The sequence below is a fragment of the Hyaena hyaena genome, unplaced genomic scaffold (genome assembly GCF_003009895.1).
Source record: "Hyaena hyaena isolate Hyena2069 unplaced genomic scaffold, ASM300989v1 scaffold_211, whole genome shotgun sequence".
Taxonomy (NCBI): Eukaryota; Metazoa; Chordata; class Mammalia; order Carnivora; family Hyaenidae; genus Hyaena; species Hyaena hyaena.
Window position 1 is genome coordinate 2,078,854 of NW_024080847.1, and position 14,427 is coordinate 2,093,280.

A 14,427-nucleotide genomic window follows, 5' to 3' on the forward strand; every position below is an offset into this window, starting at 1 on the left:
GTACAGGGTCTTTAGAAAGTCCTTCAGTTTTTAAACTCTGAAACACTTTAGGTCCAGGGACGATAAACAACGGCACATGGCATTTGCAGGCAGATGAAATTATCCTCTCATGGCTGATAAGGATGTTGGCTCCTGTGGAACACAGATTCCCTTCTCTTTCAGAGCTGGGCTTTTCAGTGGCTACAGAAGCTGAGATTGTATAATGCCATTTTCTTTAACTTCTACAAACGGAATAAATTTGCTCATGGGCTGCATGAGGACTTTAGAGAAACTAAGCATTGCAGGTCACTAAAGGGGAATGCCCCTGCTTCCACCACGGGCCTTCCCCGGCCCCAGAGGCCAGGCCTGGGGCAGTGTTAAAGTCTCTGGCCACCACCCACGCTTCCTGAGAAGGTCAATGAGGAAGCGCTCACCTCCTCAGACATCTGCTCTATTGGCTGATTGGCAGTCGAGCCTTACATCCATTGCCCCTCACTCCCTTATCTGGGAGCTGAGCTTTCATATTCTTAAGTATTTCAATGACTAAGGTAGGAACAAAGTCCTCAGCGAACTCAGAGGGGGCAGGAAACTTTTGAGGTTGGCCCCCTGCCTCATTCCCCACTAGGGGATGACATTTTCTCAAGACAGAATAGCTTTGCGACATCTGCACACTGGCTTTCTTTGGCTCCCTTTCTGCTTGCTTAATGGAGCTAGAATGTTCCAGTTAAATCTGTGGGGTTCCAAGCTCTCTACCTGCATACAGTCCCTGACACCTGGACGTCTGTGGGGAAGTGAAGAATGTGTGCCTCTCCCCCTTCCCGGCTGGCAGAGCAAATCCAGAGCTGAAGGTCTTTGGGGTTCAGCTTGGGGTGTTAAGAAGTTAGGAACATCGAAGGCTGAGAAAAATCCCTGGGCAGAGGGGAAGGCTGGCACTCCCCCATGCATTCTTTGTCCACCCATTTTCTCCCTCCCAGTGTGAGAGCTGGGAAAGGACAGGTGGGGAAGCTTGGGTTAGGTTTATAAAATCAGGGTAGGCTCCATTCTCTTCCTTGAGCTTCAGCAAAGGCAGTGTCTGGTCTCCATGGAGCACAGAGACCTCCAGGGCTCAGGGGGCCTTCTCTGGTTCCATCAGTCAAAATGGCTCTGCCTTGACATCCAGGACTCCCCGACATGGATTGTGGCCGGGGGGGAGGGGGTTGAGAACGCAGCCAAAGGAGATGGGTCTCTGTAGCCCTAATGGGTCCTCAGAGGTCCATAATGGCATCTCTTGAATAGGAAGAACATTGGCTCTTTTGTCCAACTCGTTCATGTTACCCCAGGAGAAACTGAGGCCCAAAGGAAAAAATAAATAAAACACTGCCAGCAGAGATCCAGCGAGACTCAGTAACTCACATAAGCACGTTTATGGAGGAACTAGTCTTCTAAGCTTGCTGCCTCGGACTCCAAACACCCACCCTCAAAATCCAGGATTCTCTGCCCTGGCTGCACATTTGGACTTCAAAATACCCACACCAGGACTGAAGCTCAGACTAATGGAATCAGAATTTCTGAAGATAGAATCTTGGTATTTTTTAAGTCTATTTACTGGTATTCTTAAAGTCTACTTATTGAAATATAACATTCTTCTAGAAAGTCTACAAATGAATATTCACAAACTGAATACCCTCATGTACTCATGTAACTAGCTCCCACCTCAAGAAACAGAGCACTGCCAGCCCCTTGGAATCCTCCTTTGTCCTTCCCCCTAAAGTTAACAAAATCCCCGTGTCTGACATCTGGAATTGTTTTTGCCCATTTGTGAACTTCATGCAAATGGAATAAAAATATGTATGTACTTTTTTGCATGCCTGGCCTCATTCATGAACATTACACCTGTGGGAGGCATCCATGCTGTGGCTTGTCATCATATTTGTCCATTCTCATTGTGCTCTTGACTTTCATTGTATGAACCTGCCACCTCTATCTGTTCTCTGATTGATGAGCACGGGAATCATTTCTGGTTTGGCTTACTGCGAAGAATGCTGCTATGAACATTTTTACACGGGCTTTTTGGTGGCCATGTGCGTGCCTGTCTGTGGGTACACCCTTAGGGAGGTGCTGGGTCAGGAGGTATGTATATCTTTAGTTGAGATACTACAAGGAGTTTCCTGCTGTGATCGCCCCATTTATAGTCCCACCAGCAGCGTGTGAGAATCCTGGTGTCTTTACACCCAGACTAGGTCTTGGTATTGTCTGTGCTTTTCATTTTGGGCAGCACCTGTGGGGGGTGCAGTGGGATCCCACTGTGGTTCATTCTGCATTTCCCCAATGGCTGTGACGCGGAGTACCTGGACATGTTTATTGTCCATTTAGGTAGCCTCTTTTGTAAAGTGCTTTGTAAAGTTCTTCTCCAGACATCTGTATTTTTTTAAAGCTCCCCTGGTGATATTAATACATAACCAGGGTTGAGAATCTTTGTGTCTTAGCCATTAGGGTAGGAAGCCTTTGGCTTTGGGAGACAGAATTGGTGAAGCGAGGGTGGACTGTGTGTGTGTGTAGCAAGACACCTAGAGGAGCCATAACCCTGGAGTCCATGATACCCCTTGGGAGCAGCTGAGCTGAAACCTTCTCGAAAGCTACTTACCAAGAGAAAGTAAAAAACTACCTTCCAAGAGAGGAGCAAGGACCACTGTAGGTGGTTTGAGCAACAGGTGGACGGAGCCCCAATGCACAGACCCGAGGAGGTGCTGGGTGTCCCAGAAGGCTCCCTCTGATTTAACACCCTCTGAATTAAAGTGCTTGCAGCAGGCTCGGCCCCACTGGAGCCGTCTTTATTAGGAACAAAATAAAGGAAGGTCACCGAGCCACATAAGCCAGGAAAAGTGACATCAGATATCGACTGTAAGAGAAGGGGATTAATGATGGTTTGTTGACAGGAAGGCAGGAGCAGCCCCAGCCGCCCCCCCAGGTAGGGACCTGGAAGCAAACATTTCATTTTGACGCCTGCCAGCATAGCCCAGATAATCAGATATCCCTGGGAGGACAAGGCGAAGGCATCAATAAAAAAAGGCAGATTTATCCTCCTGGCCTCCCAAGTTTAGTATGTATGGGCTGGGCCGGTTGTCCAATCACAGGAAGATGCAGACATTGTCACCGTCACCTTCACCATCCCCTTCACCATCCCCAGTGCCCCCTTGGGTTGTTTAGCACAGTGGTAGGGTGGTGCCTCACACACGCCTGCTGTCCTTGGCTCCCCCAAGAGCTTGAGGGTCCCTCTCACCTCAGGCGACAGCTCCTCACGGCAGTCACTTTCCACCCTGGGCACCCCTCACGCTAAGACTTAACTTGGGCCTGATTGTCCCAAGTAACAGCTAACCATCACGAGCCCTGGAGTGAGAACCCATCAAAGGACAAATCCCAGACCATGCAGTGCTTGTCAGCTCAGAGATGAATCTTGGGACCCAATGTCGGAGGCACCAGAGGGCCCTCCGGACACGGTCTCCTCTCCCTGCACCTCCAAAATGATCTTCCCCACAAGTTTCACTCTGTATCCAATCTGGAGAAAAATCAGAGAAGCTTTTATTTGTTCGACCATGTTGAAAGCACTTGTTGGTTGGTTTTCTAGACGGGGATGTTTCTAGAAGGATTATCTAGTCCTTCCCATTCACTGTATATCATCATCATCACAATCCTATTTTTGGAGAACTTGCTGTATCCCAGGCACTTTTCTAAGTGTGCTCCACCCTTGAGCCTCTCTTACCTCAGAGCAGTCAATCCTAGGACATAGGTGCTCTTGATTCAGCCCCTTCTACAGATTAGAAAACTGAGGCACGGAGAGATGATGTAATTTTTCCATGGCCACACAGCCACGTTATGTAAAGAAATACAAACAGAAAAGTACAATAACTTCATCCTCATAATTTACTGAGTGCCTATGCTAATGTCAGAGGCTTTATATACTTTACCCTGAAGTCTTATAAAATCCCTTTAGAGTGGTGTATTGATTTGCTAGGACAAAGTACCCTGGTACCCAAGTATCACACACTGGGTGGCTTGCACAAAAGAAATGTATTGTCTCATGGTTCTGGAGGCCAGAAATGTAAGATCAAGGCATCACCAGGGCTACATTCCCTCTGAAGGCGGTAGTGAAGGATCTGCTCCAGGCCCATCTCCCAGCTTCTGGAAGTTCCTGGGCTTGTGGCAGCAAGATGCCAATCTTCACACGGTGTTCGCCCATGTTCCAGATCCCCCTTTTATAAGGACACTGGTCGTATTGGATTAGGGATCCACCCTAACGACCTCAACTTGACGTGATGACATCTGTGAAGGCATCAGTTCTCAGCATGGCCACATTCACAGGTGCCCGGGGTTAGGACTTCAGCATCTTTCTGGGGCACTCAATTCAATCATAGCAGGTGGTACCTCTGCTACCAATGAGGAAAGGAAGACTTGGTCCAGGCAGCAGAGTTGGTCAGTAGAGGTGCCTACACCCAGGCTTGGGGAGCTTTCAGAAGCACTGCTGCCTGGTTCACTTAAAGAGATTTATTGGTCCCCAGGGGATTCTATGTGTGGCCAAGGTTGAGGCCATCAGAGTCCAAGCCTGGGCAGCTCACCACACCACTGTTGCCTGTGTCCCAGGCTGTGTGGCCAAGGTTGAGGCCATCAGAGTCCAAGCCTGGGCAGCTCACCACGCCACTGTTGCCTGTGTCCCGGGCTGGGGCATGGGGGGTGTCAGAGCTGCTCAGACGGCAGTCTGCCAGCTCCGGTACCACCACCGTCCCCTGAGTCCCTTTCTGCACATCCAGCTCCTTTGGGATGCTTTGAGCTCATTTCTACCATCTTGAAGCACCCTTTGTGTCCCAGGTGGGTGCTTGGCTCTGAGGTTTAAACAGAAGCTCAGCACCTTTCCTGCTTTTCCAGGGAGCTGAGGCATCTCCTCCTGGCTCATTTCAATGGTCTCTTAAGACTTATCGGGGTATCAGCACAGAAGCACAGGATTAGTGCAGAGAGACAGTCATGCAGCAGAGACGCAAGAAGGCAGCATCACACCAGCCAGGGGATGCCTACTGCTGGCAGAATGGGGGCTTCATCTCACCGGGATGCAGGGAGTTGCATTCCTGCATCTCCCTCCTGAGGCTGTCTGTCAGTAAGGAGTCAGTGAGTTTGCAGTCCAGGCCCAGCCCAAACTAGAGTTATTTGCCTGCTTCACCTGTGCAGAGCCCTCTAACAGTCAGCCCTTGTGCGGAAAGTCTGTGAGGGCAAATCTTGCAAACCTTGCTTTTTTAGACAGATGATTTAGAGATGTCATGTGACTTATTTCCACCACAGATGGTACCTGTGGGGACAGGGCAAGATCTGGGATTCCTCCTCCAGGGTGCTTTCTCGTGAACTCTCATGCAGAGCACCAGGTTTAAAAAATATTTTTTTTCAAATGTTTATTTATTTTTTCGGAGAGAAAGAGAGACAGAGTGTGAGCGGGGAGGGACAGAGAGAGAGGGAGACACAGAATCTGAAGCAGGTTCCAGGCTCTGAGCTGTCAGACACAGACCCCAATGCGGGGCTTGAACTCACCAACTGCAAGATCATGACCTGGGCTGAAGTCAGACACTTAACTGACCGAGCCACCCAGGCGCCCCATATATATATATATAAAATATATAAAAATATATTTTAAAATATAAACTATGCATACATACATACATACATACATACACACACACATATCATTCCATAAAAGGATCTGGAATGCCTTATAAATATATATATATTATAAGAGAATAAAATACATTAAGAAGCACAGATAAAAGGAAAAGGGGGTAAAGGAGACAAAACCAGGGAGAAAGGTTGTGGTTGAAAGGTCCCCTCTCAGGCTTGACTCCCCATGAAAAAGAGTCTGAGGCCGTTAGCATCAGGAAGCTTATTGGGCGCCTAGGTGGCTCAGTTGGTTAAGTGTCCAACTTCGGCTCAGGTCATGATCTCACAGTTTATAGGTTCGAGCCCCGCCTTGGGTTCTCCACAGATAGCGCAGAGCCTGCTTCATATCTTCTGTCTTCCTCTCTCTCTGCCTCTCCCCTGCTCTCTATCGCATGTGCACACAGGCACAAAAATGAATAAAAACATTAAAAAAGAGAAGTTTATTAGGGGTGCTCTTGGGACCTACACTTGGGGAAGAAGGACAAATGGCAGAACTGGGTAGAAGAAGAAGCTGGGCCATGATTCAATCACTGCAACCAGAAGTGGAATGAAAATAGAATTGGGGCAAGGCCAAGCCATTCCACTCCCACATGGATCAGTCTTTGGAGGTGGGCTGCTGGGGGCATATTATGACCCTGGGCAAAGTAGTTCTCTTCAGCCAGAGGTAGAGTTGTCAGGCTGAGTGAATAAATATACGAGACGCCCAGTGAAGTTCACATTTCAGATTACCAACAAATCCTTTTTTAGTATATATAAGTATGTCCCAAATATTGCATGGAATATACTTATACTTTTTTTTTTAAAGAAGGATATGTTGTTCATCTGAAATTATAATTTAACTGAGTGTCCAATATTTTAGCTGGAAGTCCTAGGGGAGGATTCATTGGTGACCGGCCAGCCAGCAACACTGAGCATCTGGGAGAATGGGTGCCTGAGCCCTGAAGGGGGGATCTACTCAGCACAAACATTGCATCTGCCAAGGGTGCTATACATTTGCAATAATGGAGTCCAAGGTCAAGTCTCAGTTTCCTGGCAATTGAAGAACAGCACATTGTAACTTTAGCAGTGGCCTAATGGTTAAATCTTGGGGAATTTTGCTTAGGAGAAATGAGGATTGTTTTGGTCATGAAACTTGGAGAATTTTTTCCTGTGCTTTGTCATAGTGAGCATAAGGTGATGTAGTAGACAGTTATTCTTTTTTTAAAAAGTGTTTATTTATTTTAAGAGAGAGAGAGAGAGAGAGCAAGCAGAGGAGAGGCAGAGAGAATTCCAAGCAAGCTCTGCGCTGTCAGTGCAGAGACTAACATGGGACTCTGTCTCACAAACCATAAGATCATGACCTGAGCCGAAATCAAGAGTTGGATGCTTAACTGACTGAACCACCCAGGTGCTCCCCTCCCACTTTTTAAAAAAGTAACAGTTATTCTTACTCCAAGGGGAGGTGGTATGGCTAATGTTACATCTTGTGAAGGACAAGATTTATTTATCCATGTATTTGTTCAACATATATTTATTAAGTCCCTGCTGAGACTCAGGCATTGACCTGGATGCCAGACATTTGGAGGTGAACGAGGAAAATATTGCTCCTGGCCTCACAGAGATGATAGTCTACTCAGTGGGGATCTAAAGCCTAAATCAGGATGATGACTAGGTCTCAAGTGAAATATTAATCCATTGGTACTAATGCTAATCTGGTCCTATGAGGTGGGAAAGCTTCACTGTCAGTCAGAATTCCAGTTAGACTACTGTAATAGCGAGACTACAAAATATAGTAGCTTACATAAGACTGAAGTATATTTTATTCCTACTTAAAAATTTTACAGTAGATCATCTGGGGCAAGTGAGACTGCCTTCTTTCCCTTGTTCTCAAGGTTGCCGAGAACTCAAACTGTGGTAGGGTCCCCTCTCTAAGGAGAAACAAAACAAAACAAATCCTCAAGGCAACATTGCTATTTGTGACAACATTCCTCACAACCTTGTAACATAAGACCACTTCATCAGACTGCATGTTTGTGGGTGTTACCATATATGGGAGACAAAAAATAGAAAATGTATTAAAAAAAACCTATGCCACGTGGTGTTCAGGGCTCAGTTCTTCAGGCATGAACCCAACCAAGCAGTGCCAACATGAATAAAGTTGCTTCCTGGAAGGAAATAAAAAGCCTCGGTGTCACAGCTCTCTTTGCGAGAACCCTGCTACAAAGCTTCTTCTACCTTGATGCTCCAAGATCATGGCTCACCAATACCCTATCTGCATTCTAGCCACAGGAGGGGGAGGGGATGGCATGCCTCTTCACTCTAACAGCATAACAAGAAAGTTGCACACATCCCTTTTCTTCACTTCCGCTGGGGAGACCTTTGTTACGTGACCACACCTTCCTGTGGAAGAGGTTGGGAAACGATGTAGTCCTTATCTGACAGGATATGTGCCCAGCTAAAAGATGGGGGAGCTATTAACAAATTAGTAAAAGATTACTAACAGATTAGGAAAAGAAGGAGGAGAGGATGGCTACTGGGGACCACCAGCAGTCTTACCCACAGATTCTGAGAGGAAGGAAGTGCTGGGACCATTTAGAAATAGGATGTTATGGAAATAGGATATGGAGTTAAGGTGCTTGTGGCCCCTGTAACATACAGGGCTGAGGCTCTCTGGCCCAGCTTCCTGACAAATCTTCTGGTAGTCTACCCAAGTATTTTCTGAGGCATCCAGCAAATAAGATAGGATCACATGTCAAAGCCTATTGAGGTCAAAGCTGATAATGGGGTAAGGGGGCATTTTTGGAGCTCTGTATGTTCTTTCATTAAGTTCATCTTGACTGATCATCAGACCTCAGGGAGAGGCCGGCATAGGGTTCAGGGGCCACATAAGAGAAAGGTAACTGGCATTTTGAAAAATTCCATATACCACGTGCTTTATATATTTTTACATTCTTATATAATGCTCCAGCTGCTCAGATTTTGTTTTTGTTTTCAATCCTCTGGTCTAGGCAAGGAAACCAAAAGCGAAAGTCGTAGTCAAGTTTGAAATGGCAACTACCTTGACCTAATTGATATTTATAGAATACTACCTCCAACAACTGTAGAATACACATTCTTTTCAAGTGCACATGGTATGTGGTACAAGATGGAAATATTCTGGGCCATAAAACAAAACATAAAACATAAAACATATTGAAAACATCCTTTTCAATACATTTAAAAGGGTGGGAGGTATATACAATATGCTTTCTGACTGCTATAAAATCAAATTAGAAATCAATAACAATAAAATAACCACAAAACTACAAAGATTTGGAAATTGAGCATTTTTTAAAGGACCATATATTAAAGAAGCAATCATAGAGTAATTACAAAATACTTCTAAATGAATGATAGTAAGAAATACACCACATCAAAATCTGTGGGAGATAGCTAAAGCAGTGCTTAAAGGGCAACTTATAGCTTTAAATATTTATATTAGAAAAAAAGAAATGTCTGAAATCGATTACTTAAGGTTCCACCTTAAGATTCTGGAAAACAGAGGTGCCTTGGTGGTTCAGTTTGTTAAGCATCCAACTCTCGATTTAGGCTCAGGTCATGAACTCACAGTTCATGGAATCAAGCCCCTCGTCAGACTCTGTGCTGACAGTGCAGAGTTTGCTTAGGATTCTCTCTCTCTCATTCTCTCTCTCTCTTTCAAAAATAAATAAATAAACACTAAAAAACTAGAAACTGGAAAACAGAACAAAGCTAACACAATGTAAGTAGAAGGGAGAAAAGAATAAAGATAAAAGCAGAAATCAGTGAAGTTGAAAACAGATGACCAAAAAATTATTCATCAAAAGCTACAACAAAACTCCTAGCTGGATTCATTAAAAAGATACTAATTACTAATCTCAGGAATGAGGTGAGGTCATAACTCTATATCTTAAGGATAATTAAAAAAATGGTAAGAAAATATGAATAACTTTGTCCCAATAAACTTAACAATTTAAATTAAATGGAAATTTCTTGAAAGAATCAAATTGCCACAACTGATTCAAGAATAGCTAGAAAAGTATTAATAGCTTTATATTTAGCAAAGAAACTGAATTTGTAATTAAAACATTACACTAAGAAAACTCCAGGCTCAGGTGATTTTACTCGTAAACTCTATCAAACATTTAAGAGTGAAATAATACGAACTCTGTTCAAACTCTGCAATGGAATAAATTGCAACCCTCCTTCCAGACCCATATGTTGAAGCCCTGAACCCTAATATTGGTATTTGGTATTTGGGAATAAGACCTTTGGGAGGTAATTAAGTTTAGGTGAGGTCATGAGGGCAGGGCCCCATGATGAGATTAGTGTCCTTATAAAAAGAAACATCTTACAGCCTCTCTCTTTCTCTCTCTCCACTTCTCTCTCTCTCTCTCTCTCTCTCTCTCTCTCTGCTATCTGAGGACACAGAGGAGAGGTAGCCATCTGCAAGCCATGAAGAGAGTTCTCATCAGAACCTGACCATGCTGGCACCTTGATTTTGGACTTCTAGTCTCCAGAAGTGTGAGAAAATTAATTTCTGTTACTTGAGCCACCCAGTCTATGATATTTTGTTATGGCAACCTGAGCAGACTAATATAAACTTTTCCATAAAACAAAGGTGAGAAAACTTTGTAACCAATTCTATGAGGTCAGCATTACCCTAATACCAAAATATGAAAAAAAGATAATATTTTTTACAAAACCTAATGGATCAATATCCCTCATGAACATAGATTCCTGAACAAAAAAAATAAGATTCTTTAACAAAATATTAGCAAAATGAGTACAGCAATGCATACAATTTATGTGCCATCATGACTAAGTAAGGTTGATTCCAGTAATGCCAGATTGGTTTAACATTCAAAAATCAATCAATGTAATTCACTAAATTAGCAGAATAAAGGAGAAAAAATGACCACATCAGCAGATGCAGACAAAGCATTTGACAGAATGCAACATCCAATTATATTAAAAACTCTTAGCAAATTGAAAATTGAGGGGAACTTCCTCAATTTGATTAAAAATGTCTACAAAAATCTTATAGCAAACATTATACTTAATAGTTAAAGATTTAATGCTTTCCCTCTTGTCAAGAAATATGAAGAATCTGAATTTTACCCTACTCGCAAGCTAACAAGCTGGCCTACCACAGTCTTATGGATGTTGTAATAGTTGACTGGTGCTGCCATTAACAAGATACCACCAACTGTGTCTTAAACAATAGAAATGTATTTTCTCCCAGTCTGGAGGTGGGAAAGTTCAAGGTCAAGTTTCGACCAGGATTTAGTTTCAGTTGAGAGCTCCCTTACTGGCTTATAAACAGTACTTGGTCCTCACATGGCCTTTCCTCTGAGTATGGAAGAGAGAGAAAGAATGAGAGATAGAATGAAATAGAGATAGGGAGAGTGGGGGAGTGAGAGGAAGAGAAAAAGAGGGGGAGTAAGAGAGAAAGAGAGATGGGGGAGAGAGAGATTGAGAGAGAGAAGGAGAGAGAGAAACAAGCTCTCTGGTGTTTCTTCTTATAAAAACACTAATCATAAAGGGTCAGGGCCCCATTCTTAGGATCTCACTTAACCTTAGTCATCTCCTTATAAACCCTATTTCTAAATACATCGGAGTTAGTCATATTGGAGTTTAGTACTTCATATAAATTTGAGAGCACACAATTTGATCCACAGCAGATGCTGACAGTTGACACAAGACCTCTGTTGTCAGAAACAAAGAGCTTAATTGCTCACAGCACAGCAGGTAGCATGAGCTTCCTGTTCTCATCATTGTCCCTGAGGTCTGATTGGGCCTAAATGGATACTCTGCACAAGGCAGTTTTGTGTCACAGTTGAGGAATGCTAAGTGTAGGGAACTCCAGTCTTTATAGAGGGTTGCATGCAAACCTGCCTGACCTTTGCCCTGAAGGACTTTCCTGAACAGCACACAAATTGTTCCCCTTTTCCAGAGGGAGACACTATCTCTCTCTTCCTAGGTTGATCACTATACAAACACTCTTTCTTTAAATATAAAGTTTGTTTATTTATTTATTTGGGGGGAGCAGAGACAGAGAGAGACAGAGAAAGAGAGAGAGAGAGAATTCCAAGCAGGCTCCACATAGTCACTGCAGACAGCAACATGGGGCTAGAACTCAAAAACCCTGAGATCATGGTCTGAGCCAAAATCAACAGTCTGACCTTAACTGAATGAGTCACCCAGGTGCCTCACTATACAAACATTCTTGCAAAGATAGTCCAGAACGAAAGATAACCCAGAAGCTAGTATTTCTGTCAGCATTTCTCTTGCAGAAAAGAAATCTCTTGCCCAAGTACATGAGATCCATAAAGAATTATTTCCCAGAATTGCTAAGACATAACACATAAAGAATATCCATCTCACCACTTTCAACAACGTACTGGACATGACGGCCAGTGAGGAGTCCAAGAAAGTCATAGAGATTGGAGGGAAAGAAATAAAGCTGTATTTGTAGATGAACTGGCTGTTTACATAGAAAATGCTCAGGAATTAGAACTTGTTCTATAAAACAACTACTAGAATTAATAAGTGACTTTAGAAAGATCACAAAATATGAACTCAAATACTAAAAGCAATTGGATTTCTACATACCAGGAAGAAAATTCTTAAAATCCTACTCTTAATAGTAACACATCATAAAATGGTAATGAATTTAAGAAAATAAATGCAAGACTGAAAGACATAAAACATGTTGAGGAAAAGTAAAGAAGATCTAAATAACTGGAATGATATCCCATGTTCATGAATTGGAAGACTCATCAAATTGGCATGATGTCCAGTTTCCCCAAATTAGTCTCCCTTAGATTCACAGAAATCCCAATCATATGCCCACTGGTTTTTTTTAAAAAGATAATGACATGCTAATTTTAAATTATATATGGAAATGCAAATGAATTTGAATATATAAAGCAATCTTTTAAAAAAGAACAAAGTTGGAGGGCTTTTGCTACTTGTCTTCATGACTTATTATAAAAGCTATATTAATCCAAACAGTATGACTAACATGAAGATCAGTAAATATATCAATGGGATAGGATAGAGAGCCTGGAAATAGAGGCATACATCTACAAACATTTTATTTTCACCAACGGCCTCAAGTCAATGTAATGGAGAAAAGGAAAGTCTTTTCAGCAAATAGCACCAGAAGAATTGGATATTAACACAAAAAATTTAACTGAGCCCTTGCCTTACACATTCACAAAAATTAATTTGAAATGGATCATAAACTATAAAGCTGCCAGAAAAAACTGGGAAAATATGTTTGTGACTTCAGGATAGCAAGGGTTTCCTAGACAGGATTAAGAAAGACAATAACCATAAAAGAAAATGCTGTTAAATCAGACTTCATAAGAATTAAAAACTCCTGCTCATCAAAAAACACTATTGAGGAAAAAACAGGCTAGCCACAAATTGAGGGAAATATTTGCAAAACATATATCTGACAAAGGACTAGTGTCTGGAATATATATATCATTCCTGCAACTCAAAAATAAAAAGACAAACAACCCAATAAAAATAGGCAAAGATTTGAACAGACATTTCACAAAGAAAGATAAATGAATGGCCAATAATCACATAAAAAAGATGTTCAATATCATTAGTCATTAGGAAAATATAAATTAAAACTATACTGATATACTACTGTACACCCATCTGAATGCTCAAAGTTAAAATGATTGTCAGCACCACCGTTGGTAAGAATGTGGATCCAGGACTGGAATTATCAAATACTGCTGTTGAGAGTGTAAAATGGTATAATTGCTTTGGAATATTCTGGCTTTTTTTTTTTTAACATAAAACTAAACATACATCTAACCTAGAACCCAGGAAGTTCATTCCTGGATATTTAGCCATATGAAATGGAAGCATATGTCCACAGGAAGTGTTGTTCATACCAGCTTTATTCATAATTGCCTAGAACTGAAAGCTGCTTAGGTGTCCATCAGCAGGAGAATGGGTAATCAAACTGTGATATATTCATTCAATGAGCTACTACTCCATCATCAAAAGGAATGATTTACTGATTCACCCAGCATGGAGGATGCTCAGAAACGAAGTGAAAGAAGGCTTATGCAGAAGAATATGTACTGTATGTTTATGCTTCCATTTACATAAGATCTGGCAACGGCAAAAAAAAGTCAGAACAGAGCTTATGGGGAAGAATTGACTGAAGAGGTGTGAGGGGACTTTCTGGAGCTATGGCAGTGTTCTAGGGTTGGGTTACACAAGCATATACATTTGTCCAAACTCATCACATGGCATATTTAAGGTTGATGCATTCACTGTATGTAAATTTCATCTAAAAAAGAACTGTAAACAAATATTAAACTCTAGTTAATGACACGTATACTGAAGTATTGAAAGGCAAATTGCGCTGAAGTCTGTAATATGCTTTCAAATGCATCAAAAATAAGATATTTTTAATGGATGGATAGATGATAGATAGATACATGACAATGCAAATATTCTAAAACACTGTAAACTATAGGTGATAAGTATGTAGTGCTTGTCAATAAGTTCTTTTCCCTTTTCAGTATATTTTTATTAAAAAGTATGGGAAAAATATTGTTGGGAAAGCATTTGCATACACCCCCAAATTTATGGGGAATAAAATTTTTTTCTTATATGCTAGGATGTGTAGATTTTAAGCGACAGATTTGCAGCAAAAGGCTGCCCCAAAGAACAGAGATGACATGTATTAATTAAAGAACTTTCATATAAACGTATAACCTCAAGGCTAATCTTTTCAGTTTT